This window comes from Symphalangus syndactylus, chromosome 18 (genome assembly GCF_028878055.3).
Source record: "Symphalangus syndactylus isolate Jambi chromosome 18, NHGRI_mSymSyn1-v2.1_pri, whole genome shotgun sequence".
Classification (NCBI taxonomy): domain Eukaryota; kingdom Metazoa; phylum Chordata; class Mammalia; order Primates; family Hylobatidae; genus Symphalangus; species Symphalangus syndactylus.
The window spans coordinates 87,644,056-87,664,382 of record NC_072440.2 but is presented as its reverse complement, the minus strand read 5'-3'; the positions used below and the strand labels follow the sequence as shown (position 1 = coordinate 87,664,382).

At 36.8% G+C, this 20,327-nt stretch overlaps 1 protein-coding gene across 11 annotated transcripts in view; it reads left to right on the top strand.

The window, feature by feature from the left end:
- NCOA1 (nuclear receptor coactivator 1) overlaps positions 1 to 20,327 on the top strand; it is a 285,404-nt gene that overhangs the window by 101,203 nt on the left and 163,874 nt on the right. Inside the window, exon 4 of one of the 11 annotated variants that reach the window (XM_063623905.1) lies at positions 717 to 768. The exons of the other annotated variants lie outside the window; for them this stretch is intronic. The gene's annotated coding sequence lies outside the window, so the exon portion shown is untranslated. The remainder of the gene's footprint in view (positions 1 to 716; positions 769 to 20,327) is intronic. 11 annotated transcript variants of the gene reach the window in all.

Genomic DNA, 20,327 nt, shown 5'->3' with positions numbered 1-20,327 from the left:
CTTACCATCTTTCTGGGCCAATGGTGAGTGATAGTAATACTGACATTTGGGGTTCAAGATGGATGAAGTCGTGAAGTTGTAGCTTTGAATTAATGAGGGAAAAAGGAGTTAAGTAGCAATAAAAATTTGATACAGTGGTACCAGGAGTTTATTTGCCAGGATCAAGAAGAGTCAAGGACTGGCTCTTGTCAGAGGGCCAGAGTAAGTAATTTGTTAGAAGTCAACGTTGGCAGCAAGCACTGTCTTGACAGATGGCACTATTGAGAAGGGAAAGGAAACCTATATTTATTAAACTCTCTACAGAAAAGCTTGTCAACCCTCATTGAGATAGACTGGATCAGTCTACCTTGGACTGGATATGAGAATGGTTATATTGTGGGGAAAGCACAATCTTAGGTTATACTGCTTGTGGATATTAGTATAGCAGTGGCATAAAAGGAGGGTGATGGGAATTTGGATGAGAGTAATGGGTCTTCCGGGCCTTTCTTTATCGAAAGTCTAAACCCTACCTGTGAAAGGAAACTCCAAATGTAAACATTGAATGTTTATTTTCTTTTACACATTTCTTTGCCCTTCCTACATGTATACCTATGTCCATACTCTCACATGGATTTACTGTAATTCTGTTATTCATATACTTACATAAATGTGGACTTACACAAGCATCTTAATTGGAAATGACCTTGGAGATCACATTTAACATCCTTATTTTACAGGTGGCAAAAACTAAGTCCCTTACAAGTTGTATGCCTGGTGTCACAAAAGCAGGTTAGTGGCAAGTTTTGGGAGTAAAACCCTGGTTCTTTGAATTCCTGTTGTCATGCGTACAGGTATTCACATATGAAGTCTGCCCTATAAGGCCTCACCCAGTATGTATCTTCAGCTTTAAGTAGCCTTTCTTAGAAAACTAAAACAGCTGAAGAGGAGAGAAGCATTAAATCTAGATTCCTCTAACTTAACTCTGCTACTGATTATCTTTGCAATTTTTAGGAAGTGTACCATTCTTTGATAAACAGACATAAGAATCTAGAAGATAAATTAGAATTATAAAGATTACTGTGGACTAAGATCCTGATATTTGCCTCATTTCCTGATCCCTTTCACAGTGTAATTTATGTGAAGGAAATGTACAATTATTCAAGTAAACACAGTACTAGATTCATAATTCCTAAGTATAATAACTTATAAGTGGAATGTTGAAGAATCCAGAATTCATGTTGCTGTAAATATGTTACATAAGCTTGTTTAAATGTTTTCCTTTTGTGAATTCAATAAATGGTAATTTGTAATTTATAATAAAACATGCTTAATTTATGATTTCATAACTTACTGAAAAAAACTTTAAGAAAATTAGGTATCGTTCAACTGAAAAGACAAAAGGAATATACTAGAAATTATAGCCATTTTATTTTCATGTTCCTGATGAGGGTATTGCTGTCACAATTGGAGCAGAGTCATTATTTTTCTCAAATTCAGGATTAGAAAGGTCTTTGCCTTTATTGCATCAGAACATAATCACAGAATTTCTTCTTGCTGGTTCCCTGGGGATACTCTTTAGACAAGAGAAATCCTAGGAGAAATTTGCACAAAAGATGCACATCGGAAACTAAACTACAAGAGCAGATATTAGCATCCTTTTGGTTTGTTGTGCAGATGGTTTATAAAAACCTTAACATCGGTATTACTTGCCTATTTTTAATTAACCTCTAAAGAATTGTGTAATTGTTACTTCTTTCCATCTCTATGATAAGTCAGCCCTCTCAGCTTTCTTTCCTGATACATTTGAAAGCATTTTAAATTTTATCCTTAGAAATACAAATACTGAACAAATTAATGTTGTAGTTCAACATACTTAACCAACCTTGATTATAAATTAGGATGTGATGAGACTGTTTTCACTTTTAAAATATATGATTGATGTTTAATCTTTCAGAAATTTAAGCCATTATAGTAATGCAATTGCTTATACTTAGTTTTGTGTTTTTATTAAAGTCTTATCTTTAAATGGATTGTCTCACTGAAGAAAATTAAATGGGCCAAATGTTTGTTTAACTTTGGGATTCTAAATAAATATTTTTCTCATAGTTGTTTTATTAGAATTGGGATTGATATTTATGTAATAATAATGGTTTGATTGTCACTTATCTGGAACTCTGATTTACCAGCACAGTTCAATTATCTAAGCTAATATTTTTCAGTTCTTCAAAACCATGTTTCTATTTGATAGTTGTAAAATCACCTCTTCATCTTTGCTATTGGCCAAAATTTAAAATAAATATAACTTGTTTTTTAAAAATCAAAAGAATTAGGTAGAAAGTACTGCTTTGTTTTCAAACTTCTTAGCACACCTCCAATGTATTGAATTCTACTTAAATTTACAAAACAGAAGTTTCTTACATGAGTTTCATGGACCACTTCAGAGGCTCATTAAATCTCCTGATATTATATATAAAGTTTTATCCATGTGGGAATTCTTTTGAGATGAAATATCTGTAACTTTATTGGAGTCTTGACGCTTTCCATCACCTAAACAATGTTCAAAACCATTTTTATAGGACCTCTGAAGTATACTTTCCAAAAGAATATTTAAGGTAAATTTGCTTTGCTTTCTAGAATCACTTAATTATAGAATCTTGGTGTAGCCAGCCTCCATTTTTACAGATGCCACAAGTTGTGATTTACCCACTGATAATTGTAGTTTAATCTTTGTCAAATTAGCAGGGGACACAATGAGGTTTTTTGGTGTCCTAATTGTTTTTTAGGGCCTTTTTAGCCTTCCAGCCTCTGCACAGAGGTTATTGAGCTCTCAACTAGGCAAGCAGGTATTAGTATTTGAATACAAAGCTTTTATGGGCACAATAGAGATCTCTGATAATTTGCCTCAATTATTTCATGAAGTGTTAATGTGATACTGTGTCATCTCTTTGCTGTATATGGTGTATGTTCTTACACTGTATATGGAAGCCCCTGTAGTTGCAGAGGAAAATCTGTCTTTGACAGCATCTGTGTTGAGGTAGACTTTCAGGAGTAAGATCATGAGATTTCAGACTATAAGAATCTCAGACCTGTGAGCATTTCATTTATTCATTTAACAAAGATTTATTGTGTGTCTGCTTATGGAGATGTAGGTTTTACTGGTTTTGGGATACCAAAAGAGCCCCATTGTGTCCCCTGCTAATTTGACAAGGATTAAACTACAGTATCATTGGGTAGATCACAACTTGTGGCATCTGTAAAAATGGAGGCTGGCTACACCAAGATTCTATGATTAAGTGATTCTAGAAAGCAAAGCAAATTTATCTTATAGAATACTTGTGGAAAATTATAAGACTGTGTTCCTTTAATAATATCGGTTTAGTTAATATTGGGAAATGTTTTTCTGATTACTTAACCTAAAGAATAAAATGCCATCAATAATACTGACAGCAGTTGTTATAAAATAGTCCTTAGCGTAGTAGTCTCACAGAGTTATGAAATTCTCAAACTACTAGGAATTAAAGAAATCTCCTAATTTAAATATAGGACCAAAGCCAAAAAAAATCTTTGTTTTATTTACCATTTTGTACTGTTTGATTAAGATTTGACTCTCAGGCTTAAGTTACTGATTTTTTAAATGTTTTAATTTAGAGGTTATGTTTCACATTGTAAACCTAGATCCTGAATTTTTATATTTAGTAATGTAAGATGGCATACTTACAAGTGCAAAGGCTACAGCAAATTAATTGAGAGTATTCTTAAATAAACTTAAATTTTAATCATTTTTGTGTATACTTAAGATGATTTCAAAATAAAGATTTTATGATTTAATGTGCTATTACATTTCAAAGAATTAAAGACTTACGCCATTCTACAATATTCATTTTAACTGGTATGCTTGAGGTTTATGAACTGTGAGGTTTTGTGTGTCTTTCCAATCCCTGTTAATCCATTTGACTTTTCAAACTGGAACAAGATTCTTCAATATTCTAAGTCCTATTTTAAGATTCCTTAGCCAGTTCTGCTCATGTAAAGAAATCATCCAAAAGGAATATTAACAATGTAATATTTATATTGCGTTTGTTTTCACACACTGTGCTTTTGTGGTTTTACTTTATATGCTTAGGGTATATAATTGGTTTCCAAGGGTCAATATGTGATGAACAGTGTTTTACCTATGAGAAGTGGGGTTCAGTTGGTATAGGAACCTCAATTATACATCCTTTGTTCCCATGAATAGTATCCTGAGCTCATAACCTATAACCTTATGATGTTTACATGTTATTTTAATTATCTCTTATCTCAACTAAATCTCCCTCAAATCCTTGAGAACAGAGACATCAGTTAAATCAACTTTGAATCCTCAGAATGTAGCACACAGCAGACATGCAAATATTTTTTAAATGAATGAATCAATTGTGAGACATGAGGGCTTATCTTGGATCCTCTATAGTCACTGAACAAGATTTTAAACTGGAGAATACTGTATTGGCCAATGGTTATCTGGAAAACCATAATCAATAGGAGTATTGTTTGTGTTTGTGGCAGGGGCTGGGGCTGGGGAAGATTTTCAGGAAATGGCTCAGTAATTGTAGGTGCTGGAGAGTCTGAAATCTGTAGAGTGGGCTGGCAGGCTGGAGACCCAGGGAAGAGTTGATGTTACAACTTGATTCTGAAGGCAGTCCTGAGGCAGAATTCCTTTTTCCTTGGGCAACCTCAGTCTTTTTCTCTTGAAAGCCTTCAACTGATTAGATAAGGCCTACTCATATTATGAAAGATAATCTGCTTTACTCACAGTTTACTGATTTAAATGTGAATCTCTGTTTTTTTTTTATTATTATACTTTAAGTTCTAGGGTACATGTGCACAACGTGCAGATTTGTTACATACGTATACATGAGCCATGTTGGTGTGCTGCACCCATTAACTCATCATTTACATTGGGTATATCTCCTAATGCTTTCCCTCTCCCTTCCCTCCTCCCCACAACAGGCCCTGGTGTGTGATGTTCCCCTTCCTGTGTCCAAGTGTTCTCATTGTTCATTTCCCACCTATGAGTGAGAACATGCAGTGTTTGTTTTTTTGTTCTTGCGATAGTTTGCTGAGAATGATGGTTTCCAGCTTCATCCATGTTCCTACAAAGGACATGAACTCATCCTTTTTTATGTCTGCATAGTATTCCATGGTGAATCTCATCTAAAGAATACCTTGTCCCAGACAGCTAAGCTGGTGTTTGACCAGATGTCTGGGTACAATGACTTAGTTAAATTGACACATAAAATTAACCAATTAAGTGATTAACTTCAGTGGGAAAAGTCAGCATTCTCGTAAATGAAATTAGCTATAAAAAATTGAAATTATTATAAGGAATAGTAACAAGTTATAAAAGAAACATTCATTGCTGTGGCCAGGAATATATTGCTATATTGGAATCTTTAAAGGCAGAATGGAAAAAAAATGAAAGCATATGAACAATTATTACATAACATATAAATCAGGAAATTTTAAAGGAGAAATGATCAGAATGGGGTGAACTTAGGAAAGTATTCTTAAAGGATGTGAATTTTGATAAAAATCTGAAGAAAGTATGCATGCTGTGCATATATGGAGTTGGCAGAGAAGCCTGAAAAGTAGAGTACCACAGACCTTATGAGAGGCTTGGGGAAGGAAGGACAGGGAGAAATTGGCGAAGAGCCTTGCATATACATTTTAAATTTGCTTAGCTGGAGAATTAAAAAAACAAAAACAAAACACTTCTTCTAGGAGTTAATTAGGAAGGAACAGATTAAATGAAAACATTTCTTTTACATTTTTCTTTTTTTTAATTTTAAGAAATTATTTTAGATTCAAGGGGCACATGGGCTGTTTTGTTACATGGGTATATTGCATAACTCTGGGGTTTGGGCTTCTATTGAACTCATCGTTCAAATAATCAAGATAGTACCCAATTGGTAATTAAAAAAAAAAATTTCTTAAAGATCTAGTTTTACATATACGATGGACTAGAGTGGTTGCTAAGCCCAAGCATAGGAGGTGAGGACCTGGACAAAGATTTATAAATAGAAATAAAATCCAAATAGAGAATTGAGACTTCTCAGAGATTGCTGAGAGAATTGACAGAACTTTGTGATTTAATGTTGGAGACAACACAAGAGAGGATATACTAATTTTGCCTAAATTGTCAATCTAGTATTGTAAGAATGATGTTGTTAATTTTGACAGTGATGTGGAAATTTACCAAGATGGGCAAGTGGAATATAAGGAATGATGTACCCATGTGACTCAGATATTCTGTGGAGTGAAAGTGGTTTTATCATTGTATTCCAATATACTGGACATTCTAAGACACAAAATATGTTATCTTCCTATTAAGGGATGTTATTCTACTAGGTGAAACTGGCATACTTTTATTATAAACTTCATAGTATAACATATAATATTTGAAGATATCAGATATATCACATAAATGGTAAATCATCTCTCTCAGTGTAATCAGTGTTTACTGTGACAAAGCAACAAAAACTGTAGCAGTTTAAAGTGGGAAGGTATTTATAAGTATTTTCTGGGAAGGATTTATGAGTGTCTCAGATTGAGGCCCTTATAGATAGGACCTCAATAAAGCTTTTAAAAGCTTTATTTACACAGTGGGGCAAATAGGGAAGCAGAAAGCCCCACAAGTTGGAGGCTTAGTTATGGCTTAAATATACTACATGTTTTTTTCCCTGAACTATTGATTTGGAATATCTTATAACTTATATACAGCCCTTTTACTATTTTATTATGTATGATTGATTTTTTTTTTTTTTTTTTTTTTTTTTTTGAGACTGAGTCTCACTCTTTTGCCCAGGCTGGAGTGCAATGGCATACGTGACCTTGGCTCACTGCAAACTTCCGCCTCCTGGTTCAAGCGATTCTCGTGCCGAGTAGCTGGGATTACAGCTGCCCGCCACCACACTTAGCTAATTTTTGCATTTTTAATAGAGGTGGGATTTCACCATGTTGGCCAGGTTGGTCTCAAACTCCTGACCTCAGGTGATCCACCCGCCTCCGCCTCCCAAACTGCTGGGATTACAGGCTTGAGCCCAGCCGATTAATCATTTTTATATGCCTCAGCCTTAGTCCTATTATATAAATCACAGCCCTGTAGCTTCGGTTTTATAAAATCCTTTTATTGCATATTCCCCATTCCCTTCTTTAGTCTATTAGTCTCAGAACTTCATCAAAGTATTGGGCATTTCTTGGGAACAGCATTGAGATTATATTTTTTTGTTGTTGTTGTTGTTTTTGAGGCAGGGTCTGGCTCTATTGCCCAGGCTGGAGCGCAGTGGTGGTGCAATGTTGGCTCACTGCAACCTCTGCCTCCCTGGCCCAAGCCATCCTACTGCCTCAGTCTCTTGAGTAGCTGAGACTACAGGCATGTGCCACCACGCCCTGCTAATTTTTTGTATTTTTTTGTAGAGACGGGGTCTTGCCATGTTGTCCAGGCTGGTCTCAAACTCCTGAGCTCAAGTGATCCACACGCCTTGGCCTCCCAAAGTGCTGGGATTACAGGCTTGAGCCACTGCACCTGTCTGCATTGAAATTATTATGTTTTTTATTTCCCATTTGTTGTTATTTTGTTGTTACTTATACTGTGTATGCCTTTGCTTTCATTACTTTATTTGCCCATAGTCCTGACAGTGGCATTAATTGGGATATTCCTTGGGCCAGAGATATATATTCTTACTATAGTTACTGTGCGTGAGCCTACATCCTCTTGCTTGCTTTCCAGATAGGAGTTTCTTTCAGTGATAGTGTTTATTCCTGTGCTTGTTTCTCAAGCCCTATTCTAATTCCCATCCTCCAAACCTTATTGCCTCTTACTATTATTACTCTCATAGTAAATATCTAATTTGGATTGCATTCATAGCAATTTATATGATACGCATAGAATGTGAATTACTGAAATAAAACTATTCTGTTTACCTCACAATATTCTGTATCTCAGTTTTCGTTAAGTCAAACTGATTTTCTCTGCCAGTAGTTTGTGTTTTCAATGTTTCAGTACATGTTATTATCTTACAGTATGGAAATATTATCTAGTAGTGTAAAGATTTGTCACTTATAAAATTACTAGAAAAATAGAATGTTTAAAATATGCATGCAGTTTACATGGGAAGCTTTACACAGTTCTATAGTTTTAGTTTTTTTTTTTTTTAATGCTGTTCATTTATAAGAGTTAATGGTCAGTGAAACTACATTTTTAATAATACCAGGAGAAGAGGATTTAATAGATCTTTAATATCTTCTGTGTTTTTGTTTGTTTGTTTTTGATAGAACCTCACTCCGTCACCCAGGCTAGAGTACAGTGGTACAATCAGAGCTCACTTTAACCTCCAACTCCTGGGCTCAAGCGATCTTCCCACTTCAGCTTTCCAAATAGCTGGCACTACAAATATGTACCACCATGCCCAGCTAAGTTTTAAAAAAAATTTTTAGAGGTGGCATCTCACTGTGTTGACCAGGCTGGTCTCGAACTCCTGACTACAAACTGTCCTTTCACCTCTGCCTCCTCAAGTGCTGGGATTACAGCCATGAGCCACTGCATCTGGTCAGATCCATAACATCTTAATGCCACGTCTTTTTCTGACAGTTTTATTGATTGGGATTACTCTAGAGATCATTCTTTGGAAAACAGCTCCTCCTTCCTCCTTTTTTTTGTTTTTTTTCCTTTCTTTCTTCTGTTTTTGAGATGGAGTCTCGCTCTGTCGCCCAGGCTAGAGTACAGTGGTGCGATCTCGGCTCACTGAAACCTCCGCCTCCCGGGTTCAAGCAATTCTCCTGCCTCAGCCTTCTGAGTGGCTGGGATTACAGGCACACACCACCACACCCGGCTAATTTTTTTTTGTATTTTAGTAGAGACAGGGTTTCACCATGTTGCCCAGGCTGGTCGTAAACTCTTGAGCTCAGGCAGTCCACCTCCCTTGGCCTCCCAAAGTGCTGGGATAACAGGCGTGAGCCACCGCGCCCGGCCCCTTCCTACTTTCTTTACGGGAAGTCAGAATACAAGAATTCCTTCCTTATCAGGTAGTTTAATCTTTGTTAGAATTATTCTGCCTTCACTGTTTAATATTTTCTTGTTACTTCTTCTGTCGTTTCAAAAAATACTCATTATAATTAAAATTTAGGAAGAACACTGGAACTTAATGTAGCTGTCAGAGATACTAACTACAATTTGCTGACAAGTCATGTGATTGGGGAAGAATAGCAACAAGTAATTGGATTGTTAAGTAGTAAAGTTTAGCAAGTTTAAAGTAAAGGCAGGTTCTCAGTTTGTCTCCCAGGCTGGAGTGCAGTGGCGTAATCTTAGGTCACTGCAGCCTCAACCCCCCAGGCCCAAGCAGTTCTCCCACCTCAGCCTCCCCAGTAGCTGGGACTACAGGGGTGCGCCACCACACCTGGCTAATTTTTTAATTTTTTGTAGATATGGGGTCTCACCATGTTGCCCAGGCTGGTGTCAAACTCCTAAGCTCAAGCAATCTGCCTACCTCAGCCTGCCTAAGTGCTGGGATTACAGGCATGTGCCACTGTGCCTGGCAACAGTAAGGTTTTAAAAAATAAACTCTAAATTCTTTTCCAAATTTAGCACTTTCTTGAATATTTCTTTAGGTAATCAAGACAATAAATATATTTTGGCTAATAAGTAAGGTTAAATTAAAAATTTAAGTTATTTTTAAATAAAATACTTAAATATTATTTAACTGAAACATTTTAAATAAAATATTCTCCAATTTCTGTAATCATTTTATAAAAATTTGTTATCCTCCATGTAAAAGTAGATATAAAAACATTGTTTAGTATGTTAATGTGAACTAAGCAGTGTCATGTACATCAGCCTCAGAAATGGAATTTTACCAATACTGTGGAAACTCCCTGTGTAAGCCTGTCTCAACTTATTCCTCTTCCTGCACTGTTCCCCAGTGTGTGAACACTATGCTGAATTTTGACTGTTATGCTCTTGATTTTAAAAAAGGTTTTACTGCGTATGTATCTATTCCTAAATTATCTATTGATCCACTTATTTTATCTTAAAAAAGATAAGACGTACCTGCAAGATATTGTGGGTTCAGTTCCAGACTACCACAATAAAGCAAATATTGCAATAAAGTGAATCACACAAATTATTTGCTTTTCCAGTGCTTATAAAAGTTACATTTATTCTATACCGTAGTCTATCAAGTGTGCAATAGCATTATGTCTAAAAAATAATGTACATGCCTTAATTAAAACATACTTTATTGCTGAAAATTGCTAACGATTATGTGAACCTTCAGTGAGTCGTCATCTTTTTGCTGGTAGAGGGTCTTACCTCAGTGTTGGTGGTTGCTGACTCATCAGGGTGGTGATTGCTGAAGATTGGAATGCTTGTGGCAATTTCTTAAAATAAGACGATGAAGTTTGCTGCATCGATTGACTCTTCCTTTCACAAAAGATTTCTCTGTAACATGTGATGCTATTTGATAGCATGTTTTACCCACAGTATATCTTCTTTCAAAATTGGAGTTAATCTTCTCAAACTCAGCCACTGCTTTACCACGTTTATGTAATATTCTAAATCCTTTGTTGTCATTTCACCAATGTTCACTCAGTATCTTCACCAGAAGTAGATAACATCTTTAAAAACCACTTTCTTTGCTTATTCATAAGAAGCATCTCCTTATCCATTAATGTTTTATCATGAGATTGCAGCAATTTAGTCACTTTTCAGGCTCCATTTCGAATTCTGGTTCTCTTGCTGTTTTTACCATATCCGCGGTTACTTCCTCTACTGAAGTCTTTAACCCATAAAAGTCATCCATGATGGTTGGAACCAATCTATTGCAGGCTCCTGTTAATGTTGATATTTGATCTGCCATGAATCACGAATGTTCTTAATGGCATCCAGTCTGATGAAGCCTTTCTAGAAGATTTTTAGTTACTTTGCCCAGATCCATCAGAGGAATTACTATTTATGGCAGTTATAGCCTTATATAATATATTTCTTAAATAATAAGATTTGATAGTTAAAATTACTCCTTGATCCATGGGCTGCAGAGTGGATGTTATGCTAGCAGGCAGGAAAACACATTAATCTCCTTGTACATCTCCATCAGAGTTCTTGGGTGGCCAGGTGCGTTGTGAATGAGCAGTAATATTTTGAAAGGAATCTTTTTTTCTGAGCAGTAGGTCTCAACAGTGGGCTTAAAATATTCATTAAACTATGCTATAAACAGATGTGCTGTCATCTAGGATTTGTTGTTATAGCACACAGGCCGAGTAAATTAAACGTAATTTTTTTGTTGTTGTTGTTGTTGTTGTTTTTTTTGAGACAGAGTCTCGCTCTGTCACCCAGGCTGGGGTGCAGTGGCGTGATCTCGGCTCACTGCAAGCTCCGCCTCCTGGGTTCACGCCATTCTCCTGCCTCAGCCTCCCTAGTAGCTGGGACTACAGGTGCCCGCCACCACGCCCGGCTAATTTTTTGTATTTTTAGTGGAGACAGGGTTTCACCGTGTTAGCCAGGATGGTCTCGATCTCCTGACCTCGTGATCCACCTGCCTCGGCCTCCCAAAGTGCTGGGATTACAGGCGTGAGCCACTGAGCCCGGCCTTAAACGTAATTCTTAATGGCCATAGGATTTTTGGAATAGTCACTGTGCACTGTCGTTACCTTCAAGTCACCAGCTGCATTAGCCCCGAATAAAAGTTAAGTTAGCCTGTCCTCTGAAACTTTGAAGCCAGGCATTGATGTCTCCTCTCTAACTATGAAAGTCCTGAATGGCATCTTCTTCCAGTAGAAGGCTGTTTCATCCACGTTGAAATCTGCTGTTTAGTGTGGCCACTTTCATCATAGTTAGATCTTCTGGATAACTTGCTGCAGTATCTCCATCAGCACTTGCTGCTTCACCTTGCCCTTTTATGTTATGGAGAGAGCTTCTTTAGCCATCATGAACCAATCTCTGTTAGCTTCAAACTTCTGCAGCTTCTTCATCTCGCTGTCTTCATAGAATTGAAGATAGTTGGGGGTCTTGCTCTGGATTAGTTTTTGGCATAAGGGAGTGCTGTGGCTGGTTTGATCTATCCAGACCACTAAAACTTTACCCATATGAGCAACAAGGCTGTTTTGCTATCTTATCATTTGAGTGTTCACTGCAGTAGCACTTTAAATTTCCTTCAAGAACTTTTCCTTTGCATTCACAACTTGGCTGACTGGTGTAAGAGGCCTAGTTCCAGCCTGTCTTGGTTTTTGACATGCCTTTTTCTCTAAGCTTAATCATTTCTAGCTTTTGATTTAAAGTGAGAGACATGTGACTCTTTTTTTCACTTGAACAGTTAAAGGCTATTGTAGGGTTATTAATTGACCTAATTTTAGTATTATCGTGTCTCAGGTAATAGGGAGATGGCTGGTTTGGTGGAACAGTTAGAACATACACATTTGTTGATTAAGTTCATTGCCTTATATGGGCTTACATGTTCATGGTGCCCCAAAACAATTACAGTAGTAACATCAAAGATCACTGATTGCAGATCACCATAAGAGAGATAATAATAATGAAAAAGTTTGAGATACTGTGAGATTTTCCAAAATGTGACACAGAGGCACAAAGTGAACGCATGCTTTTGGAAAAATGGCACCGACAGACTTGCTTGGATCAGGGTTGCCACAAACCTTCAATTTGTAAAAAACACAATTATCTGCAAAGCACAGTAAGTCAAAGTGCAATAAAAGGAGGTATGCCTGTATATGGTATGTGTTCTACTATCTACCTCTTAAGTTTTTTAAAATTTTTAAGATTTATTTATGTTGCTCTGTAGGACATTTATATTCCTGGCTTTATACTATTCAGTTGCAGGTATGTGACAATTTGTTAGATTGTTGATTGATACATTGTTTTTTTCTACTATGAACAATTGAGCTATGAGTATTCTTATACTTATTTTGTGGTATGCATGTACAAAAGTATCTCTTCCTAGAAGTAGAATTGCTGAGTTATGGGGTTTGTACATGTTCAATTTCAGATAATGCCAAATTATTTTCCATTTTGGTTTGTGGCAGAGGGTGGCTAGATATACACTGAAAATTTCCTCTTCTTCCTGGGCACAAAGTTAGGTTGAATTTTCCACCTCTCTTGCATCAGGAATGGCCATGTAAATGAATTCGAGTCAGTAGAATGTGAGTAGAAGTAATCTATGCCACTTTTAGGCCTGGCCCACAAAAATCTGCCATGCATCATCATTCAGTTTCTCTTCTCCCATCTTTTGGCCAAGTTTGGTTTCTTTCATACCAATTCCTTTACCTTTTGCTACCTGTTACTGTGCTGTCTAGACTTGTACAGCATTGGATAGAAGTGGGGATTAATGAGTGTTATTTCTAATTTTAAAGAGCATGCTTCATATATTTCACAAATATCTACAGTACATTCTGTGCTCTCTAGATTACCTTTATGAAGCAAAGAGGTTCTCTTTAAGATTTTTTTTAAAAAAAATTATCAGGACTGCTGAATTTAATCTGATGTTTTACCAGTAATGATTGAGATGAACATTTGGGATTTCTCTTTTGTTTCCTTCATCTTGTGAATGATATTTATACCTTCATAATTTTTATTTTATTATTATTATTATTATTATTTTGGTGACAGAGTCTCACTCCGTTGCCAAGGCTGGAGTGCAGTGGTGCAGTCTTGGCTCACTGCAACCTCCACCTCTTGGGTTCGAGAGATTCTCCTGTCTCAGCCTCCCAAGTAGCTGGGATTACAGGCGCCTGCCACCACGCCCAGCTAATTTTTGTATATTTAGTAGGGACAGTGTTTCACCATGTTGGCCAGGCTGGTCTCGAATTCCTGACCTCAGGTCATCCACCCTCCTCAGCCTCCTAAAATGTTGGGATTACAGGCATGAGCCACCACGCCTGGCCTTATACCTTTGTAATGTTAAACTGCACTTATATTTCTAGCATAAACTCAGCTTGGTCATGAGATATATTAATCTTTTGTTCATCACTTTCTTCAGTTTGAAGTATTTTTTGCTGTCTCCATTTTTTCAGTCTTAGTTTGGATAGTGAGAAATACCATGTTATATGAGTATTTCAGATACTCCCAAACTTTCCAGTTCATGGTGTCCTCAAGTCAAAGAAATACCTAACAGCTACATTTATTTAGTTTCAAACAAGTTAGTATTTATGTCCTTATAACTTATTAGTTATTTGAAAAAATCATATGCATAAATTCAATATATTTTTATTTTACTTGTAAATAACCACAGTCCCTTGCTAATGGGATATGTGTGCACCTCAGAGCAACGCATAACTTCTCAAACCTTGGAATCAGATAAGGCATTGCCATTGCCACCCTCACTTCTTGTTCCATGTTGATTTTCACTCGGGGATGCTCTTTTTCACAGCAACTACCATAAACTCAGATTTATAAAGATAACACATCATTGAAAGGAAAGTGGTACTATTTAATTTTGAAATTATTTGGTGTCAGACAGATGTTGTATAGCATAATTTGGGAAACCCTGAATTTTGGAGAGTGAATAGTTAGAATGTGAACAGTGAGGGGTACTTTTTTTTTTTAGTCTATTTGATACTTGTATTTTATTAAGTAAGATAAGTTGGAATAACAGGATATCAGCTATATCTGTAATAAAATTTGCTATAGTCATTTTCTATGTTGAGTTTTGAATTATGAGGGATACTTGTGTTTTATGTATGGTTTTGCATCTGTGATCAAGAGTGAGATTGGCTGGGCACGCGGTGCGTCACGCCTGTAATCCCAGCACTTTGGGAGGCCAAGGCGGGCGGATCATGAGGTCAGGAGATCAAGACCATCCTGGCTAACATGATGAAACCCCATCTCTACTAAAAACACAAAAAAATTAGCCGGGCGTAGTGGCGGGTGCCTGTAGTCCCAGATACTCGGGAGGCTAAGGCAGGAGAATGGCGTGAACCCGGGAGGCGGAGCTTGCAGTAAGCCGAGATCGTGCCACTGCACTCCAGCCTGGGCGACAGAGCGAGACTCTGTCTAAAAAAAAAAAAAAAAAGTGAGATTGACCTACTTATTTTCGTTTCTTACACTATTTGGTTTTGGTGTTAAGGTTATACTGGCTTCATAAAATGAGTTGGGGGATGAATATTTTCTCTTTCTTGAAGAGTTTACATAAGACTGAAATTGTTCTTTGAGTTTGGTAAAACTCAACTTTCTTTGTGAGATTTTAAAAAATTATTATGGTTGAATTCGTTTTTCTTTTTGCATACCTGTATTTTCTTATTTACTGTAATACCATACAATACACCATTATTAAGGCTGGACAATCTTATACCAAGAACACAAAACAAAGCCTGTTTGGAGTTGATTCTAAGTAGGCTTATCGCTTAGTCACCAAATCTTGTACTTTTAAGCAAAACTAACTCATAGTTTTAGAGAAGATTTTAAACTATTGATTTAGTTTCCTTCATGACTATAGGATTATTTAGTCTTTTCATGTCTTTTTGTGTCATGTTTCAAAAAACAACTTTTTTAGCAGTAATTTTAGATTTACAGAAGAGTTGCAAGAATAGTATATTGAATTCCCATATACTCCTCACCCAGTTCCCCTATTATTGTTATTGTTATTATTATTATTATTATTTTGAGACAGTCTTGCTCTGTCTCCCAGGCTGGAGTGCAGTGGCGCGATCTCTGCTCACTGCAACCTCCACCTCCTGGGTTCAAGCAGTTCTCCTGCCTCTGCCTCCTAAGTAGCTGGGACTACAAGCACGTGCTAATTTTTGGTATTTTTAGTAGAGACGGGGTTTCACCGTGTTAGCCAGCATGGCCTCTATTTCTTGACCTTGTGATCTGTCCACCTCGTCCTCCCAAAGTACTGGGATTATAGGCGTGAGCCACCACGCCTGGCCAGTTCTCCCATTATTAACATTTGCATTACCGTGGTACATTTGTCAAAACTAAGAGACTGACACTGGCTCACTGAACTTGAGACCTTATTTAGATTTCAACAGGTTTTTTTGTTTTGTTTTGTTTTGTTTCTTGTGGTTGTTGTTGTTTTCATTTATATCCTATATCCTCTTTCTGTCCAGGGTTCCCAGAGTATCACATTGTATTTAATTGTCATGTCTTCCCAGTCTCCTCTGGTCTATGACACTTTCTGGTTTTCCTTATTTTTTTTTTTTTTTTTTTTTGAGACGGAGTCTCGCTCTGTCACCCAGGCTGGAGTGCAGTGGCGCAATCTCGGCTCACTGCAAGCTCCGCCTCCCGGGTTCACGCCATTCTCCTGCCTCAGCCTCTCTGAGTAGCTGGGACTACAGGCGCCCGCCACTGCGCCCGGCTAATTTTTTGTATTTTTTTAGTAGAGACGGGGTTTCACCGTGGTCTCGATCTCCTGACCTCGTGATCCGCCCGCCTCGGCCTCCCAAAGTGCTGGGATTACAAGCGTGAGCCACCGCGCCCGGCCGGTTTTCCTTATTTTTGTGACCTTGACAGTCTTGAGGAGTACTGGCCAGATATTCTGTCTGTTGGGGTTTGTCTGATGTTTTTCTTGTGAGGTTGTGGGAAGACTACCATAGAGAGGAAAGGCCCTTCTCATCATATCATTTTAGGGGGCACATAATATCCATGATATCACTGATGGTGTTAAATTAACCTCCATCACTTGGTAAAATAGTGATTGCCGTGTTACTCACTGTAAAGTCATTATTTTTTCTTTTCCCTACTTAATTGTTGTTTGAAAGCAAGTTACTAAATCACTGTCAAGGGGTGAGGACATGGGAATTAAGTTTCACCTCCCAGAGGGAGGAGTAGCTACATAAATTATTTAGAATTCTTCTGTAAGAAAGATTTGTTTCTTGTTCTCCATTTAAAATATTTATTTAACCATATGTTTATATCACTGTGTCCTAGGTTAGTTTTAGTGGGTTATGTATCTTTTTAATTGAATTTACTGGTTACATTTGTTTTCAAATCTATTAGTTAAATGTTTTCAGCAAAAACATTGATCTTTGCTTTCTCAGTTGTTAAATTCTCCCTTTCATTTATAATTACCTTGTATTATTTTCTTTCTTGATCTCATTGGCAGGATTTTTAAAAGTTATTTCAAAGAACCAGGCTGGGTGTGGTGGAGCAGGGCCCTCCCAGCAACTCTGGAGGCTGAGACTGGGAGGATTGCTGGAGCCCAGGAGTTAAAAGGCTGCAGTGTGCTATGATTATGCTTGTGAATAGCCACTGCACCTCCAGCCTGGGTAACATAGCAAGACCTCATCTCTTAAAAAATAAAAAAGGACCAACTTTTGGTTTAATTATTCTCTTTATTGTGCATTTGATTTCTGTTTCATCAGTTTGTGCTTTTATATTTGTGCCTTTTTTTTTCTTGGTGAGGAAGTTCTTTCTGGTAACTTCTTAGACATTTAGCTCAATTTTCAGTCATTCTTTTCTAATGAAAGCATTGATGGGAATACATTCTCTGAGTATTGCTTCTACTACATTTTATGATTTTGAAATGTAGTGTTTTCATTATTTTTTCATTCTTGGTTTTAAAAATATTTATAATTTTTTCCTTGAGTCATATGTTATTTAGTGATACAGTTAAGTTTTGAAATGTATGACAATTTTATGTCTTTTTCTTATTGACTTTGATTTCATTGCATTGTGATCAGGGAATGTAGTCTTTCTGGTAGTAATTGTTCCATTTTCTCTACCGTGTCTTTTAACCTCTCTTTCATATTTTTCATTTCTTTGTGACTGTGGGCTGCATTCTTTTTTTTTTTTTTTTTTTGAGACAGAGTCTCACTGTCGCTCAGGCTGGAGTGCAGTGGTGCGATCTCCGCTCACTGCAACCTCCACCTCCCGGTTCAAGCGATTCTCCTGCCTCAGCCTCCTGAATAGCTAGGACTACAGGCACGTGCCACCACGCCTAGCTAATTTTTTGTATTTTTTTTTTTTTTTTTTTTTAAGTAGAGACAGGGTTTTACCACATTAGCCAGGATGGTCTTGATCTTCTGACCTCGTAATCCGCCCACCTCGGCTTCCCAAAGAGCTGGGATTATAGATGTGAGCCACGGCGCCTAGCCTGTAGGCTGCATTCTGAATAGTTTTGTCATTTCTGTGTAACAGTTCACTGACTCTGTTTATTTACTTCTTCCATAATGATTTTACTTGTGATGTTTTTCAATTCTGGTAGTTCCGTTTGGTTATTTTTCAGATTTGCCCATTCATTTTTTATATTCTCTCGAGTTTACTAGTATTTTTATTTGTTCCATCTTTTTCTCTTAATATATTAAACATATTTAATATTCTATATTTGATAATTCTAATATCTGAAATTTTACAACAAATTTTGTTTTTTGTTTTCTCTGGCTCTAATAGTGCCTTATTTACTTGTATTTATTGTGATTTTTTTTTTTTTTTTTTGAATCATGAACTTCTTGTTTTTTAATTGGAACCCTGTGTAACTGTGGTAACTCTTTAGACTTGGGTTCACAGTTCATTCCTCCAGGGAAGATTTTTTATTTCCTTCTACTATGTGCTTGGAGTTAGGGGTCTATGAACATAGGTTTTAACTTGAAATTCTCTCCTTTAAAAAATTTTTTTAACTTTTATTTTAGATTCAGGGGGTACATGTGCAGGTTTGTTACATGGATATATTGTGTGATGCTGAGGTTTGGGGTGTGAATGACCCTGTCACGCAGGTAGTGAGCATAGTACCCAACAGTTAATGTTTTAACTCTTGCTCCCATCTCTCCCTCCCTGCTCTGTTAGTCCCAGTGTCTGTTGTTGCCATCTTTATGTCCATGAGTGCCCAGTGTTTAGTTCCCACTCATAAATGAGAACATACAGTATTTGGTTTTCTGTTTCCGTGTTAATTTGCTTAGAATAATGGCCTCCAGTTATATCCATGTTGTCGCAAGTGGCATGATTTTATTTTCTTTTACAGCTGCATAATATTTCGTGGTATACATGTACCACATTTAATTTGTCTGATCTACTGTTGGGCATCTAGGTTGACTTTATGTTTTTGCTATTGTAAAGAGTGCTGCAGTGAACATAAGAGTGCATGTGTCTTTTTGGCATAACAATTTATATTCTTTTGGATATGTACCTAGTATTGGGTTTGCTGGGCCAAATGGTAGTTCTGTTGTAAGTTATTTGAGAAACCTCTATACTGCTTTCCATAGTGGGTGAAGTAATTTACATTCCCACTAACAATGTATAAGCATTCCCTTTTTTGTTTTATGAAGTTGGTGCTCCAGTGGGTTTTTATTTAGGATAGTTAAGTCTTTTTGTTGAATTGAACCCTTTATTGTAATGTAATGTTCTTCTTTGTTCTTTTTTTACTGTTAAAGTCTCTTTTATATGATGTAAGAATTACAACCCCTGCTCCTTTTTGTTTTTCATTTACATGATAGATCTTTCTCCAATCCTTTACTTTGAGCCCATGGGTATTGTTATATGCAGGATGGATCTCTTGAAGGCAACAGATAGATGGGTCTTTTTTTTTTTAATCCAGTTCATCTCTGTGCCTTTTAAGTGGGGCATTTAAACCATTTACATTCACAGTTAATATTGATATGTGAGGTTTTGATCCTATTGTGAAGTTGTTAGCTAGTCACTTTGTAGTTTCTATTGTGTGGTTACTTTATAGGGTCTGTGAGCTGTGTGCTTAATTGTGTTTTTGTGGTAGAAGGTTATTTTTATTTCATTTCCATGTTTAGAATTCCCTTAAGGATCTCTTTTAAGGCTGGTCTAGTGGTAACAAATTCTCTAGCACTTGCTTGTCTGGAAAAGATTTTATTTCTTCTTTGCTTATGAAGCTTAGTTTGGCAGGATATTAAATTCTTGGTTGGAATTACTTTAAGAATGCTGAAAATAGGCCCCCAATCTTACACAGTTTCTGCTGAGAAGTCCACTGCTAGCCTGATGGGATTTCCTCTGACCTTTTTCTCTGACTGCCTTTAAGACTTTTTCGTTAGCATTGACCTTGAATCATTTTGTGATTATTTGTCTTAGTGATGTTTGTTTTGTGTAGTATCTCACAGGTGTTCTCTGAATTTCTTGTATCTGGATGTCTACCTCTCTTGCAAGATTAGGGAAGTTTTCTTGAATTATTCCCTCAAGTATGTTTTCCAGGTTGTTTGCTTTTTCTCCATCTCAGGAATGCCAACAATTAGTAGATTTGGTTGCTTTACATAATCCCGTATTTCTTAAAGACTTTGTTCCTTTTTTTGAATTCTTTTTTCTTTATTTTTGTCCGACTAGATCAGTTCAAAAGAGCAGTCTTCAAGCTCTGAAATTCTTTCTTCTGCTTGGTCCAGTCTATTGATAAAGCTTTCCCTGATATTTTGAA